This window comes from Corvus kubaryi, unplaced genomic scaffold (genome assembly GCF_017639235.1).
Source record: "Corvus kubaryi isolate FWS band 111438036 unplaced genomic scaffold, C.kubaryi_AGA036_p1.0 128, whole genome shotgun sequence".
Classification (NCBI taxonomy): domain Eukaryota; kingdom Metazoa; phylum Chordata; class Aves; order Passeriformes; family Corvidae; genus Corvus; species Corvus kubaryi.
In genome coordinates, this window is record NW_024580663.1 from 1,366,851 (window position 1) to 1,382,906 (window position 16,056).

Consider the following 16,056-nt stretch of genomic DNA (forward strand, 5'->3'; position numbering starts at 1 on the left):
GCTCGGGCCTCGAGAGCCGGGGCTGCGCTGGGCGGGCAGGAACCTCCCTGGCTGTGGGAACGAACGGGCAGTGGGCAGCAGCCCCGCCCTGCAGGATCTGTCCCTCAGGAAGGGACTGACGGGACTGACTGGCGAGGGGCCCCTCTCCGCATCGTGTTAGGTTGGACATCAGCAGGAATTTCCCCATTGAAAGGGTGGTCAGGCCTTGGCAGGGGCAGGTTTGGAGTGCCCATCCCTGGAGGTGTCCAGGGAAGGCCTGGAGGTGGCACTCGGTGCTCTGGGCTGGGGACAAGGTGGGGATACCTGGGATGGGTGCTGGGGGTCAGGGGGGAATGCTGGCCTTGCACATCACATCATCCCTGCTGCAGGCTACTTCATCCCCTCCTTTATTTTTCACAGGTTTTGAGGAAGGTAGTGAGGTTTCAGGTAAATTCAAGGGTGTAAATTCTCAGCCTTGGCACCCCTGGCTGATGCTGAAATGAGGTGAGAAAGTCAGAGAAGGCACAGGGAATGCCGGCTTGCCACAGGTGTGAGCTCACTGCTCCCTTCACCTTGTTCACTCATTCTGCTGATTAAAATCCTGCCAGAGCATTTCCCACTCCTCTCCCGACTGCGACTGAGTGATGGCATTGCAGAAATGATGGAAAATCAACAGCCACGAGCTGTGCAGCCCTCCCTGGCAAGGGCTGGGCTGTGGCTGAGGAACAGGCCATGGGATCCTCTGCACAGCAGCCAAAACCACCCTGCCAGCCCCAAAATTAAACCTGCAATGCATAATTATCCTGTGAAAGATGCTCAGTGACAGCAGGGGGACCTGTCCCTGGGCCAGTGTCCCCATGGCTCCACGCACCCGTGCTCTGTGTTTCACTGCTGGCACCCACAGAGGTCCTGGAGGCAGGAGATTGACTGTAAGCAAATCTCAGCTCTCCTTGCCAGTAATTGAATATTTTCAGTCTTTCCAGGTTGGTTGTAAACATCTCAAAAACATAATCTGGAATCAAATCCCTCAAAGCCCATCAGGAGTGCACCAGAGCTTTATTGATGTTTATGATTTTTGTTGGGGCTTATGGTCTCTCAGGCAGCTACGTGATTGCTGGCTGGGTGTAACTCCTGGCCTTTGGATGGGTGAAAGCACTGCTGTACTCCAGCCTCTGCCTTCTTTTGGGCTCTGGGTCCTCTCTGCTCCTGGAGCAGCATTGCCACAGCTCAGGACATGGCACCGGCTCTGCCCAAACCCTCACCAGTGGGGCAGGTGAGCTGGATCCAGCTCTACCCGTTCTTTCTGCCAGGTGGAACAGCACTAAGGGGATGATCCCCCACCTCTCTGAAGCTAGGTGATCCCCCCTCTTTCAGGCACAGCAATAAAACCCCTCCAGACACCAAGCCCAAGGCTGACAGCCAGGCGGGACTGGTCTCTTTGCTTGCAGCCCAGGAGCAAAATGTCAGCTGGGATACTGGGAAGAGGATTTTCTCCCTGGTTGTCTCAGGGTGCTGGCACAGCAGCCACCAGGCAGTTTGGGAAGCCTCACTGAGATGCTCAGTCCATCCAGAGAGGAGCACTGCTGCATCCCTGGGCAATCCCAGCTGAATCCCACATCTGAAACCACTCCCACATCAAAGAGATAGGAAAATAAACTCTGCATGTACGCCTTCTGCATCTCGAGTTCCTCTCTTTGGTCTAATGGGGTGGACGGCTTTTTCCAAAGGTATTAGGGAAGATGGGTGTGAGAGAGTAATTTGGGACTGGGAGTAATTTTTCATCAGTATACTTAAAGACAATCACAGCACTAGGAGGGAGGCCTAATTGTGGAGTTGTGTAATTAGCTTTTATGTCACTGCAATTATTCTGTTGGCTACATATAAAGAACATGGGAAAATGCAGCACTTAATTTTAAATCAAGACTTGATTCTCTTTTAGTAGGTAATTGATGTTGATCACATCACTTAGCAGCGACTATAAAATGTGCTATTTAGATTGTAAAAGGACGGAGAAAAGGACTAAGCAGATAGGTAATTGATGAATCACGGGCCGCCTTGGTGGGAGGCAGCAGGAATCCTTCAGCTGGCTCTGTTGGCAGCTGCTCCTGGGCTTCGTTAGTCCCCAGGGCGTTAACGAGCACAGAGCCCCTCTCCCGGTCCCACAGCACCGCTCTGTCCTGGACCACAGTGACAACAGGGCAACTGCACTTCATGAATTGATCCCTCCTGGTTAAACCCCGTCCTTTAAGGAATTCAGATTTTCTTCAGGAAAAGGTGTGTGGGTTTGTGCCCAGGACTGCCACATGCTCATCTGGAGCCACCAGGCTCCTCTCCTCAAGGCTGTCTGGCTTCTCCAGTAGTTCAGTTGTGGCAATGTGTCCCAAATTTGGTCACGAATTAAATTACATGACTGATGCTAAACACCCCCAGACACATAAGTGGACATTTAAGTCCAAAAGCAAAATTAAGTGACAAGGTGCCATCGCTGCAAAGCCTCACAGTGCTGCCCCTTGACAGGTAACTCTTAGTTTTTTAGTGATTTTTTCATACTAAAAGTGCCTGCAGGTAGTTTTGGTTGGAGGCAGACCCAGAGAAAAGCCATGGATGCTGTTTAACACAGCAAGGCAGAGACATTCAGAGGGTTCAGTTGCCCTTTTCCCTCTGGAAGGATGCCAGGACCAGCACGAGAGGTGTCTCTCCTGGATATGAAGCAGACTCCACAGGCTGCAGGAGACTCCTGAGGTCACATTTCCAGGTGGCAGGTCCAGGCTTTGCACTCCCCATTTGCAGCAAAATAGATGGATTTGTGGCCAGAAACACTTTTCCCCTCAACCTTTTTTGTTGTGCTGTAGCAAAATATGAGATGGAATTTGGGCTCCAGCGGGTGTAATTGTTGAACAGCCTGCCCCAGCCAGCCTCACCGCTGCTGGAGAGCTGCCCACGGCCACTTTCCACGCTGGCACAATGAAATGCATTTTTACAGCCCAAGAAGTGAGTCATGACCCAGCCCGAGTTCAGACCAGAGGGTTTTTGCAGTACATGTGACTCCAGAGAGGCCAGAGGGGAACCCTGGGCTTGAGATAGGATGGCACCACAGCTGTGGAGTTACCCCAGTCCCTTTTAAAAATGCTTTTCCTCACCCATTTTGTGTGCTGGGACATGAAGGCTATTGCAGGACCTGTTCTGCCATGTCAGCATCAGCCACTCCAAATTGCCACGAGGATCAGATGGCTCCAACTTGCAGCCTCTTATCACCACCAGCACAAATCCTATTTCATTCACTGCCAAAAAAATTACTCATGCAAGGGCTTTTGCCATCAGCCCTTGGGGGCTCCGAAATGGTAAGCAGGATGCGATGAGCCCAGGGGCCATCCCTGCTCTCGGAAGGGCTGTGCCAGCAGGGGTGAAGCGCGAGGTTTACGGGTGAGCTGCTGCCCGTGCAGCCGTGGCACAGCTCGGGGCCAGGATCCCGCTGAGTGACAACCCCTGATGGTTCTTCTCCCTCTGGGCCGTATCCACGGGACAGCTCTGCCCTCGTGGGACTTCAGCTGCAGGACAGAGGGAGGGCTGTGCCTGGATCGAGAGGCGGCGGTGCCAGGTGACTGCAGCGTTTCATTCCGGGTTATTAACGGCGCCGTTCATCACCACCAAGTGCTTTGCCCCCCGCAGGTTCCCCCGCTCGCTCCTGCCTGATACCGGCCTTGGATTAAATTAGCAAAAGTGACACAGTGATCAATTCCCAGCGCTTTGCTCCGGAGCCGGGCACAAATGAGTGGGAAGCAGGGAGGAGAATAAAGCCTGTAGTGAGAGCTCAGGGACCTGTAGGTACAAAAGGGCTGTGAAGGGAACCTCAAGTTTTCAGTGCCACCAGCTCAGCTGTGACCAGGCAGGGACAGCAACCCCACGGACCCTTTCTAGAAGCCGTCACCCCAAATGACCTGGGCAGGGGCCTTTATGGGTGCCCAAGCAGGGATTTGGGTGAAAAATAAAGTCACCAGCATAGAGGGCCATGCAGGCAGCAAGGGGACAGTTCAATCCCCTGCCTCCTCCCTATGGAACAGACCCTGGTCACAGACACAGAGTCCTGGTTATTCCTCAGCAGAACCAGACTCCCTTGGCCTGGGGGCAGTCAGTCCCTCCCAGGGCTGAAGGATTCAGATCTGGAAAAGCCCATGGGCAGCACCCATCCCTGCCTCTCTGGACTCACATCTCGGCTGCCACCTCCTCTTCGCTGTATTTGAAGCACCTCCACATCACAGCACATGGGGGCTCAGGAGCAAGGGCAGGGACAATTAATAAAACACCTCCCCAGAGGTGGAAACAAGGAGACCATCCATCTCAGCAGTGTTGTATCATTAAGGGACAGGGGATGGTTTTGAGCCATTATTCCCTGCAAAAACGGGCTTTAAATCATCATCCATCACCAACACCCAGCACTGGATGTTCTGAAGGTGTCTGGCAAAGCCCTTGTGGCTCCTTTCCACCATGGCACGGGTGACCACAGTCATAAGTATCTCCATCACCTGGAGATACTTATGGAGCCTCCACATCCACACTCTGCTGCTGCTCCTGGTACCAGCGTCCGGGAAGAAATCAGCCCTGTAAAACATCAACAAGACCAAACATGCTGCTTTGGGGTCTCAGGTCCATCTCCCTGGGGTGGGATCACAGGAGGGCAGGGCTCCCCAGCTGCCCCACCCCTCCTGGCGTGGCAGGATGTTATGGAGCAGCAGTGCAGTAATTGAAAGCCTTTTTCCTTCTGGAAGCCCTTGAGGCTGCCAGTCTCTCAGCTGAGCTGGCGCTTGCCAACACTTTTTCATTTCTTCTCTGTTTCATCTAAACTTTCCATTGGGTTCCTCATCCATCTGAGCTGCAATGATAAATGTGGAAATAAAGTGGCATTTACAGCCCCTCTCCTGGGTTGGTTTTGTGTATAAACAAGCTGTGCTCACAGCATCCTCTTCTCCACAGCGCTGGCTCAGGAGCAGCAGGGTCTGCCCAGGACTCAGCAGGGTGAAGGCTTTGGGGAAAATGAGTGTCAGCCACATCCCTGGGTCACTGTGGGGAGAAAACAGCAGCAAAAGGGATGGGGCAAGCAAGGCCCACAGGAATTTCTGTAAAGGACTCAAAGGGAAAGAGCAGCAGCTGAAGAGCTCATTGTGTGAAGCATGAAGAAAGGCTTTAATTTGCACAGAATCTCTTAATCCATTAATCACAGGGACATTTGTGTATGAAAACCTCCCTCTCGCTTAATACTCTCTCAGGTTTGTCCAAGAAGGCAATAACTGTTTGGCAGGGGAGTGGGAGGAGCGAGGTGGGACAGGCTGAAGCCATGGGCTTGTTTCCAGAGAGGGAAGATCAGCCCTTAACTGCGTGGAGCCAGCACGGGGATGAGCAGCGATGAAAAGCACTGGACACAGCAGCCCAGGAGCCACAGTGGGCACTGGGGACGCTGCCTTCATGAAGGAGGGTGCCCCCAGGGCCTCTTGGCTCTCTGGAGTTTGCCTGCAAAGGCTGGACAAACCTGCCTGGGTGCCTGGAACAGAGGGTTTGGGGGTTTAAGAGCAGACTCTGACATCTTCCCTTCACCTCCACCACAGTCCCTTCCTCTCCATTCACACTGCTCCAGCGTTCCTTCCCTTGCCCCCAGAGAGCTGGGGGGGGTGAGGATCATCCTGAATGCAGAGGGAAGCACTGGCAGCATAGCATGCTAGGGCATGGACTGATCCACCCCCTGATCCTCACCTAATGCTTTTCTCAGGCTTAACCTGTTCTGCTTCAATCCCAGGTGCTTTCCCAGCAACGCCAGCATTGCACCAGACCAGTCAAAGTCTCCTCGTGTCCCATGATGGTCCCACAGACCTCAGACTTTCCTGTCAGCCAGCGGGTGAACAAAATATCTACAAACCCAGCTGCCTTCCTGGAGCTGCTACCTGTGTTCCTCAAGGGAGAAAAATAGGAAAAATTAGTATGCAGCTTCTTCCTCGAGAAATCAATGCGATCTCAACTCACTGTGAAGTTCCCTGACTGTTAGAGATGCTGCACTGGTAAAAACTAACCCTCAGAGGAGAAAGGGTGGGGAAAAAAAGGAAAGAAAAATAAATTCCAGTGACTAGACAAGTCTAAAATGTTGCAGAGGGCTAAACTGCCAGGGCTGGGGCTTGTTTGGAAGTCCCAGAGCAGAGAGGGCTGCACAGTCCAGCTGTTTATCACCCCGCCAAGAATCAGCTGTAATTGTTAATTCTAATTAGAGCTGTTGGGAAAAAATGTAATCAAGAGTTTCCATTAGAAAAAAAAAATAAGACATTTCATCTAAATTAAAAATTTTGGTTTTTAAGAAAGAGGGTAAACGTTGAAAATTTTGTAACAACTCATTTCAGCATTTTGAAGATGAAAAGGGATGTATTTTTGCTGTGAAATGCATCATCAATTCAAATGTGTTTTATCTTACAGTCTGAAGAGCAAAAAATAGTCTTCAAATCAAAGCAAAAATGGTATTTTAGGCATTTTCTTTTAAAAAGCCTATCTGGGGGTTTCTGTCCTAATTAAGAATGATTTTTTTTTTTTTTCCTTTTTTCCTAATGGAATAAGCTGTTCCTAGTTAGCTCTGCTCTAAAACGCTGGGTTGGTGCTTTTCTTGACCCATCTTGTCCCCAGCACCTGACCCCAGGGCTGTGCTCACACCACCCCGCTCTGGGTGTTAGCACTGCCTAAAATCCCAGAGATGTGAGTCAGGCTTTATAAAACTCACAGAATTAAAGCCAATTCCTTGCTGCCGAGAGACCTGGTGGGGCACTGGAAGGACACAGGTGTGTTTGGCGGGCCTTGTGCAGGTCTGAATTCCTAAGGGGAGCAGGTAGTGGTGCCCACACTCGGGGCAAGGCAGCTGCAACACCCCTTGTATGTTTGACCCTGTGGCTTGATGCCATGGGGTTGCCACAGATCCCAGTGGTGGTTTGCATCCTAGGGGATCCTCTCCACAGGACTAGCAAGCCACATTTATCACGCTGAGAAAGTGGTTTAGGATCTGTAAGATGAACAGCAGAGCTTGTGGTTTGTGATCTGTCTTCTGGGTGGGAGTACTAAAGGAGGGAGAGGACAGAAAAAATGGGAGTTAAATAGGAGCTGGGAGCAGAAAGGGACAGCAGGGAAGGAGACTGGGCCAGGGAGAAGCTCAGCCAGGGAGGAAAGGAGGGTGGAAGAGGAAGGGAGCAAAGCTCAAGGGCTCTGCCAGAGATGAAATGGGAAAAGAAATTGCTGTGCAGCAGTTTCAGCCCAGAACAGAGGGAGCTGCACGGGCTCCTCGAGCTGCCCAAGTGCATTTTGAACAACAAAAGGACCAGGCTCTGACAGGGACAGGAGACTTGGGCGGGTGTGGAAGGAGGGAAGTGGGGAGAGGGCCTGCAGGCCCGGGGGAGGCAGGGTCCCACAGCAGGGTCCCAGCAGGCAGGGCATGCTCCTGCCCAGCCACATCCCGAGTGGCACTGCTCTTGCTGCTGGTGCAGCCACCCCTCTGGCAGATTGATTGGGGGTTATGTAACCTTTTCTGACTGCTCTATCCTCCAGACCAAGCAAGGTTGCTCTCCAGCGCCATGGTGAAGGGAACAGGCTGAGCAGCCTTTCCTTGAGCTGCCCAGAGGGACACATCCAGCCTCAGCCTCCGAGACAGCTGAGCAGCAGATCCTGCCCCGCTGCCATCCCTGGGGAGCTGTGCTGGCAGAGCGGTCACCCAGGACATGGCACGTACCAAGCCCCGGTGGGAGGCTGCAGGCCCTTGGCTAGGGAAGGAGATGGTTGGATCATGGGTTCTTCTTGCAGGGAGCAACTGGTGGATGAAGCCTGGAGCACCCACTCACACGTGGGAGCAGCAAGCCTCGTGTTATCCCAGCCCTGCGCCTTCGTCTCCTGACATAGCCACGGAATAGCGCAGCAGGACAGCAGCTCCCACTGGCACCCAGGGAGGGTCACAGAGGAGCAGGCTGATGTGCAGGTGAACAGGGCGTGTACTCACTCTCTTACAACAAAATGGTGAGTCCAGCAGAGCAGGACGGGTCAGCAGTTCCCTAAGGGAAGGGGAGCCAAGATGACCTCAGCAGAGATACTGTCCCCACCAGCAGGCAGAGTCCCGCCAGGTCTGAGCACAGCCAGGTGCTGGTCACAGGGTCACCATCTCAGGTGCAGCTTGCAGTGGCCCCAGTCCAGAGCCCAGATGACCCAGGAGCCAGAGATGAGCCAAGGACAGGGCTGGAGGCACAGCTACAAAATGGATCCAAAGTTAATCTGGGAAATACAGCCAGAGGCATGGCTACAATGTGTGTCTGAGGGTCCTTCCAGGAGCCAAGGGTCTGACCAGGAGCAAGGTGCTCCTGCAGCATCCCTCACAGGAGGAGGGAAGTTCCAGGGCTGAGCTTCAGTGGGGCTCCTGTCCTGTAGGTGGGGGGTGTCAGTGATCTGGAAGCTCCTTACACTGAGCCCTGGCTGTTGGCTGCAGGTTGTGCTGTGGGTGGGCAGGGGGCTCTGGGCAGGCCCTGTCCCCACGAGGGCACGGGGGACACAAAAGGGATAACACACTGCACCAGGGCTTTATGCTCCTAACTCAAAATAAGCTTTCTTTTAAAAATTTATCTAAGAAGAATGATTTTTCTCTTTTTTTTGTTATTATTTTGAAGTTATAAATCATTGAAAGACTTCTCACTACTCTCCCAAATCATTCTCAGGCGAAGAAAAGGCAGTTCTACCTTCGTCAGTGCTTTGTAACAAAATGAGTCAGATTCATTTCGCTCATGATTCGCCTTTGGCTCCCTTTGTCCATGTCTTAAACTACTTCATGGCTTGGTCTGATTAGCAGTGTCTCCTCGGGGGCAGAGGAGGTCCTGCAAGAGCTGGAGGTGGTGCAGGTCAAGATTAAAGTGCTCTGCATGCCATTCACTGTCAAAACTATAACTGGCTTAACTCAGTGCAATTAGATGGCTCAGAGGTTAGGGAGTAACGGCAGCAGCGTTTCAATGCAGGTGATTAAAGCACAGCCCTGGCATTAAGGGATGTGATTAAAAGGCGGTGCTGGGGCTGAGACCTGGCAGCGGAGCTCAGCAGGCAGGGTTAAATCCACAGCTTCTTCTGGGGTTGGACACCCCAGGGTCTGGAAAAGATCTCCAAGTATCAGCTGAGCCAGCTCAGCTTTTAGGTCTGGAATGCCATCTTGTGATGGCAGTGGGGAAGTGGAAATGGCCCCTCTGTGGAATCAGAGGACATCATGGAATTACAGAATGAGTTTCGTTAGAAGAGACCATAAAAATAATTTTATTCCTCCCCTTGCCATGGGCAGGGACACCTTCCACTGTCCCAGGCTGCTCCAAGCCCCAGTGTCCAGCCTGGCCTTGGGCACTGCCAGGGATCCAGGGGCAGCCCCAGCTGCTCTGGGCACCCTGTGCCAGGGCCTGCCCACCCTCCCAGGGAACAATTCCTGCCCAATATCCCATCCATCCCTGCCCTCTGGCACTGGGAAGCCATTCCCTGTGTCCTGGCACTGCATCCCTTGGAAATTGTCTCTCTCCATCTTTTTTGGTAGTGGAAGGCCACAATTTGGTCACCCCAAAGCTTCTCTTCTCCAGGCTGAACAATCCCAATTCTCTCAGCCTTTCCTCTGATCATCTGCCCCATGCCTCTGATCATCCTGGTGCCTCCTTTGAACTCACTCCAATAGGTCAATGTCCACCTTGGATGTGATGAGTGCCTCTGGTTTGGATGGACAGGAAGCCCATCACACTCCAGCACAAGTCAGGGGCTAAGAGAAAATCTGCCTCCAATTGAAAAGTCCCGGGCTATTCTTGCTTGGAGAGAGTGCAAATGGTTCATTCCATCAACATTTCTCTCTCTAGGTGGATTATGTGGCTATGAAAGCAGTTTATTCCAGGCTGAAGAATCTGACCTATGTCTCTCCTTGGGTGCTGAGGGAATTTCCTTCTCAGAACAGAGGGACAGAGTCCCACCTATGCCAATAGCTGCAGGGGAAGGACCTCTGGCTCAAGGTGCCATATCCAAGCAGTAAAGGTACTTTTCTTCCTGGATTGAAGCTGGGGAATTCAGCAAGATCACCTCAGCTGTGAGCATCCACACCAACCTCAATGCTGAGACGCACACGTAGGGTCATGGAGAGCCCGTGCAGGAAACACAGGATCTGTGGAGCTCGGAAAACTGAACTCAAGCACCAGCTCACGGGAAGCAGATGGCCAGTGAGCTGCCTCTCTGCTTGCCCCTGATGTGTCCCACTTCAGGCACACGAGGCAGAAGTGTCAGCTCAGAAACAGCTGCCAGCAGCAAAAAATCCAGCCCTGAAATATGCAGAAAAAAAGTTGTGGTGCTGCCAAGTGCCTCTCTGGGAGAAGCACAATTCCACAACTTCCCTGGCCTCCACTGGATTCCTTAACATCAGCTCAGTGCTCTGTGTATCCATGTCCAGGCACAGCAGTGTAACTGTGACCTCCCTCACTTAGGATCCATTCAAAGGAAGTTTTTCTCTGGGCTTTGTGCTCCAGTGAGACATTTCAAGGCCTTTCCAGAAAGCCTGGCATCCCTCCCCCATGATCTTCATGTGCTTATGCTCCCAGAGCTTAGGGACGAGCTCAGCTGGAGCTGTGTCTTGCCTCAGGCAATCATCCACTCCAGCTCTGTCTTCTTCAAATGCTTCATGGTCTATTTTCAGCCCAAGGCAGGCAGCTATTCTTCCTGGATGTGGGGTGCTCCTCCCTGGCTCAGCCTGATCCTGCCTCATCGCAGGCAGCTCTGGGCTTGTTGTGCCCAGGGCACGGCTGCATGCAGGGAGAGAGGCTGGTGCTGAGCAGCAGGAGGAGTTCAGTGCTTCCCCTGTCGGTGGTGAACCTGCTGAGGAACAGGTTTGCCAGCTATGCCCAGTGCAGCACAGGAAAAGCTGTCTGGTGGAGGGACAGGTAAGAGCAGACACAGAGCACTTCAGGCTCTTGTTCCTGGAGCTCTCACTGCCCATGGCCGAGGGCACGTGCCCACAGACAGGAATGGATGATGGCTCTGCCAAGACCCTAAGCCACAGCTTCAGTTTGGAAGCTGTTTATTTCATTAGCGCAGCATGGGGCCCAAATGAATATGGTTTGTCTCTTTTAATAAGACATTTTCAGCAGGATCAGGGAGATACTTCAAAAGCTTCCTGAATGCCAAATACCAGAACTCAGCAACTCTCAGTGCCAGGACCAGCCTCTCACTTCCCAGCAGATTCCCTCTGTGTGCACAGCTTTTCCTCTGCTTGCTGGCCTCGGAGGGGGGCTCAAACAAAGGCCTGCACATCATTTGTGAACTTTGGGTGAAAAGTGTCAAACCAAATGAAACACAGTGGTTCTGCCATGGGAGTGAAGCCCTTTTCTGTCACAGGAATGTGCTCTCTGCATCAGCTGCAGCCAGTCCCTGTTGTTCATCTTGGCTTGGTGGCAACTAAACAGATCCTCCTTTTCTCCTGCAAGTGTTCTGGCGGGGGCTGAAGGGACTGAGATGCTTTGTTCCAAGCCAGATTAGAGATATGAGTTACTACAAAACAGAAGCCCAGCCAGCCTTCAGGAGAGCTCCTCTAGTCTTGACACAGCCTCCCCTGAGCTCCCTGCATCCCAGCACAGCCATGCAGCTTGTGCTCAAAGCAACTCAACAGGTTCAAGAAGCCTGGGTAACCCCTGTTGAGTGAATGCTCAGTTACAGCATAAAGGAGGAATCACATCTGAGTGATTTTGTTCCCATAAAGTAGCAGGATGGGTTAAACCAGGACACGAGCACTGTCTGTTGGCACAGTGCATCCACTCAAGATATTTGCACTGGCATGGAGCTGTAATGCTTCAAAATATGTGTGCTACAAGCCTGGGATGGGACATCTCCCCCCTGTAGGCGATGTCTGCAGCTCCTGTGGCAGCAAGAGAGATCCTTTACTGTCACCTTAGCCCCGAACACACCCATGCCCAGGGCTCACTGCCTGCCCTATGTCACCACTCACCTCCAGCTCTGGCACTGCAGGGTTGGTACTGTGATCCTTCCATACTGATCAGATTTTGGCTCAACACCATTTAGCCACACCATCAGTCACTGGAGAAAAAGACAGAGTAGTACTGTGGGAAGAGGAAGAAAATTCGGTGAATCTATGGAAGAAAAGATTTGTGGATGTACATCATCATTTACCGTGGTGGGCACCTCCAGGCCCACAGCCAAGCAGGTTCAGGCTCTGGTGAAAAGAACTTTTGTCCCCTCGGTGTCTGTCCTGGCTGGGGACCGTGATGATGACACGTTGCAGGTGTTTGTACCCGCACTGCACTATGAGTGACACCAGCCTTGCTTGGCTCCCACACAGCAGAGATGGGGCAGCCATGGCCTCAACACTGCCTTTTCCTCTTTTAGGAGATTTAGCACTCTTTGAGGTGCTGCACCCAGGTCAGGGCAATCCCAGGCATGAGCACAGACTGGGAGAAGAGCTCACTGACCAGCAGAGAAGGACTTGGAGGTTCTCGTGGATGAAAAGCTGGACATGAACCAACAATGTGCAGCGGCAGCCCAGAAACCCCCATGTGCGGGGCTGCACAGAGGAGTGGGCAGCAGGTGAGGGAGGGGATTGTCCCCCTCTACTTTGCCCTTGTGAGACCCCCCTGCAGAGCTGCTCCAGCCCTTGGGGCCCAGCATCAGAAGGACCTGGGGCTATCGGAGCGAGTCCAGAGGAGGGCACACAGAGGCTCTGAGGGCTGGAGCCCCTCTGCTCTGGAGCCAGGCTGGGAGAGCTGGGGGTGCTCACCTGGAGAGGAGAAGGCTCCAGGGAGAGCTCAGAACCCCTTCCAGGGCCTAAAGGGGCTCCAGGAGAGCTGGAGAGGGACTGGGGACAAGGCATGGAGGGCCAGGACCCAGGGAATGGCTTCCCAGTGCCAGAGGGCAGGGCTGGATGGGATATTGGGCAGGAATTGTTCCCTGGGAGGGTGGGCAGGCCCTGGCACAGGGTGCCCAGAGCAGCTGGGGCTGCCCCTGGATCCCTGACAGTGCCCAAGGCCAGGCTGGACATTGGGGCTTGGAGCAGCCTGGCACAGTGGGAGGTGTCCCTGCCATGGCAGGGGGTGGAACGAGATGATCTCTAAAACCCCTCCCAGCCCATACCGCTCTGTGACTGATTACCGAGGAGTTTTCCCCGCCCCGGGGGGGCGGCCGAAGCGAGCGGGGCGGTGCCTGTGGAATCACCCCGGCAGCGCGGGAGGGCTCGGTCCTTCTCTGCCTCCGCCGCCGTGAGGAGGAGGAGCGGCTGTGGCCGGGCCGGGCTCCCTCGGCTCGCTGCCATGAGGGGCCGCCGCCATGAGGTGAGGGGGGACAGGGGAGGGGTGGCGGCGGCAATGGGGCTGCAGACCGGGGCTCCGGCGACGGAAAGCACCACCTGAAATACTCCCATTTTTTTTATTTACTTGTTTCTGCAGCCCGCGGTGCCCCGGGACTGGGGGTGTTGCTCGGCTGTGCCGTTCAGCACTAATTCCTCAACCTTTTGCTCGATTTGCTGCCTTTTTTTTCCTCTCCCACAAGCCAGGCCGCTGCTGTTGAGCTTTATGAATACAGATTGAATTAATGGATTATTTGCGATATTTCTGCTGTCCTCTCTGTAGGTCTTCAGGCGATGGGGGGGATCGAGGTGACCCGGAGCTGTGGGTGGCCGGGAGCCGCCCGAAGGAGCAGCCCTGAGGGGACCCGACACCGTCGTGTGCGAAACCCCCGAGCCGTGCTGTGCTGGGACAGCCAAACGAGGCATCCCCCAAACGAGGCATCGCCGGGAGGGCACTGGAGCCTGCGGAGAGGAGATGGGAAGGGACAGCCTGCCTGAGAGGCACAGCAAAAGCTCTGGAGCAACCTGGGTGAGGTGTGACCATGAGCCAACCAGGGGAAATGAGCAAAAATGTTTGTTTTGCTGTCTTAAATTAACTGAAAGGCCTCTGCTGGCTCCTGTGTTAGCCTCAGGTCCTCGGGGTGGAAACAATATGGTTTATCCAGGGATAGGTTTAGCTTATCTGTTCCTCTTGCTGGATGAAGCCTTGGTGAGAGGAGGCATCACTAGAAAGATGGTCACTAGAAGATCACGTTTTTCTGCCCTGTAAAGCCCCCAGTTTTGTTTTCTTTCTCCCAGCAGTAGTCAGCTGCCCGTGGCTGCGCGGTGCCTGTGCCAGTGTTATGCTGCTGGGAGAGAAAGGTGCTGCCGAGTCCTCCTGGCACCAGCGGGGCCGTCTTGGCGCTCGGTGGTGCCAGGTTTTGGCAGCGCTCTGCATGCCCGAGAGTGGAGTAACTCCTGCCCGTGGAGTTAGAGCCTAGATTGGATGCAGACAACACACATAAAATGAAAAAATCTGCTGCAGATATTTTCATGTGCATCTTTCACATAAAAATGGATATCATCTAATTAACTGGTCAGTGCTACAGGTTGAATAGGGGACCTCCTTTTAACTGTCTTTACTGGGTTTTTATTGCAGGCAAGTGGTTGGCGTGGGGCTTGCTGGAGCAGCAGGAGTGGTCAGGAGAAAAGCTGTCGATGCTGCTTTGAAGATCCTTGTTTGAAAGGTATTGGGAAGATGGAAACCTGGAGCCCACAGTTCAAACAGGGCCGCTGGAGAAGGACTTGTTTCCAGGATCTGGCTGTAGGAATTGGAAACATCAAAGGTGGTTTGGGGCAAGGTATAACAAGAATTACATGTACAATTTATTGTTAATCTCCTCTCACTGCTTGTTTAAAATACATTTTTGTATGACCTCAATTAAACATTTATATTTAAGCTTGCTCAGTTTCTTTTTCATTATCTTACAAGGCTGTTGGGTGCAGCAGGATTTGAGTGGTGTTGAATTCTTGTGGGAGACTGGTGTGAGTGAGGCACCAGCTCTCATCCCTGGGCCTGGGGGGAAGTGAGCCCACAAAAGGTTGGAAAAGGCTAATGAATATGTAAAATACGTCTGAACGGGTGGGGAGGGGCAAGATGACCCTCAGGGATTCAGACAACAGTGGTGTTTAAATGCAAAAGTGGGAACAAAAGGAGTGTTTTGCTCTCCAAGATGAGATTTAGATCCCTTTGGATTCTGTGCAGTCTTCCTGGGACCCCTGTGCTTGTGAAATAATCCAAACTCCATAAATGTACCTGACACTGCTTGTTTAGCCATGAGCCCTTCTGCCACCTGAATATCCTGAGCTTTGAATGCAGAGTTTTTATACAGCACGTGGAAATACTTATTAAAATACTCAACGTTATCGGGAGAAAGTCTTTTCCTGGTTGAAGCCTATGAGTTTCTCTGTTTCTGTAGGAACAAATCCTACCTGCAAAACTAATCAAGGGTTTCCCTGTGCATTTATGTTGTGCCCAGCAATCTTCCTCTTTCCCAGATGGGTGCCACGGGGCTGGGTGCCTGTTGCCCTCATGGTGGGGGGTCCTGCTGGCAGCCAAGGAACACTCACTGTGTAAGGGGGCTCTGCTGCTGGACCAGGTATTTCCAAAAGCGGCTCTGTCAGCCACATAAAGCATGTGCCATATGGACAACAAATACAAGTTGTCAGGCTTATTTCCTCAAAAAAAGGTCTCTGCAACAAAGCTCTATGACACTTATCTCAGGGCTGAACCCAAGAATCAGAAAAGGCAGGACAGGGAAGAAAGTCTGTTGGCAGTGGCAATTCTCCCCTGAGAGCGGCTCTGCTCAGTGAATGCCTCACCATGAGAGCTCTGCTGAGGCCCTGCAGCTCAGCGTCTCATTTTTTTCCCAAATCACAGAATTCCAGAATGGCTTGGGTTGCAAGGGACCTTAAAATTTCATCCCATCCCACCCCCTGCCACGGGCAGGGACACCTCCCACTGTCCCAGGCTGCTCCAAGCCCCAGTGTCCAGCCTGGCCTTGGGCACTGCCAGGGATCCAGGGGCAGCCCCAGCTGCTCTGGGCACCCTGTGCCAGGGTCTCACCATCTTCACAGCTAAGAATTTTTTCCCATTATCCCATCCATGTCCTGTCCCTCCAGCCCTTGGAAATGGTCTCTCTCCATCTTTCCCGTAGCTCCTTCAGGCCCTGCAAGGCCCC

At 53.0% G+C, this 16,056-nt stretch overlaps 2 long non-coding RNA genes and 1 other non-coding gene across 4 annotated transcripts; 2 read left to right on the forward strand and 1 right to left on the reverse strand.

The window, feature by feature from the left end:
- Positions 1-1,016: 1,016 nt before the first annotated feature.
- LOC121663003 lies at positions 1,017-12,750 on the reverse strand. The gene is made up of 2 exons (XR_006015501.1): positions 11,987-12,750; positions 1,017-8,235 (listed from the first exon to the last, which is right to left on the reverse strand). It is a non-coding gene; the product is annotated as an uncharacterized LOC121663003 (long non-coding RNA).
- A 461-nt stretch (positions 12,751-13,211) lies between these two features.
- Positions 13,212-14,779, forward strand: LOC121662996. 2 transcript variants are annotated; one of them, XR_006015500.1, is made up of 3 exons: positions 13,212-13,322; positions 13,620-13,870; positions 14,475-14,779. It is a non-coding gene; the product is annotated as an uncharacterized LOC121662996 (long non-coding RNA). The 2 variants fall into 2 exon arrangements; XR_006015499.1 differs by having other exon boundaries at positions 13,620-13,865.
- LOC121663273 lies at positions 14,130-14,332 on the forward strand. Its single transcript, XR_006015588.1, has one exon. It is a non-coding gene; the product is annotated as a small nucleolar RNA SNORA74 (small nucleolar RNA).
- Positions 14,780-16,056: the final 1,277 nt, after the last annotated feature.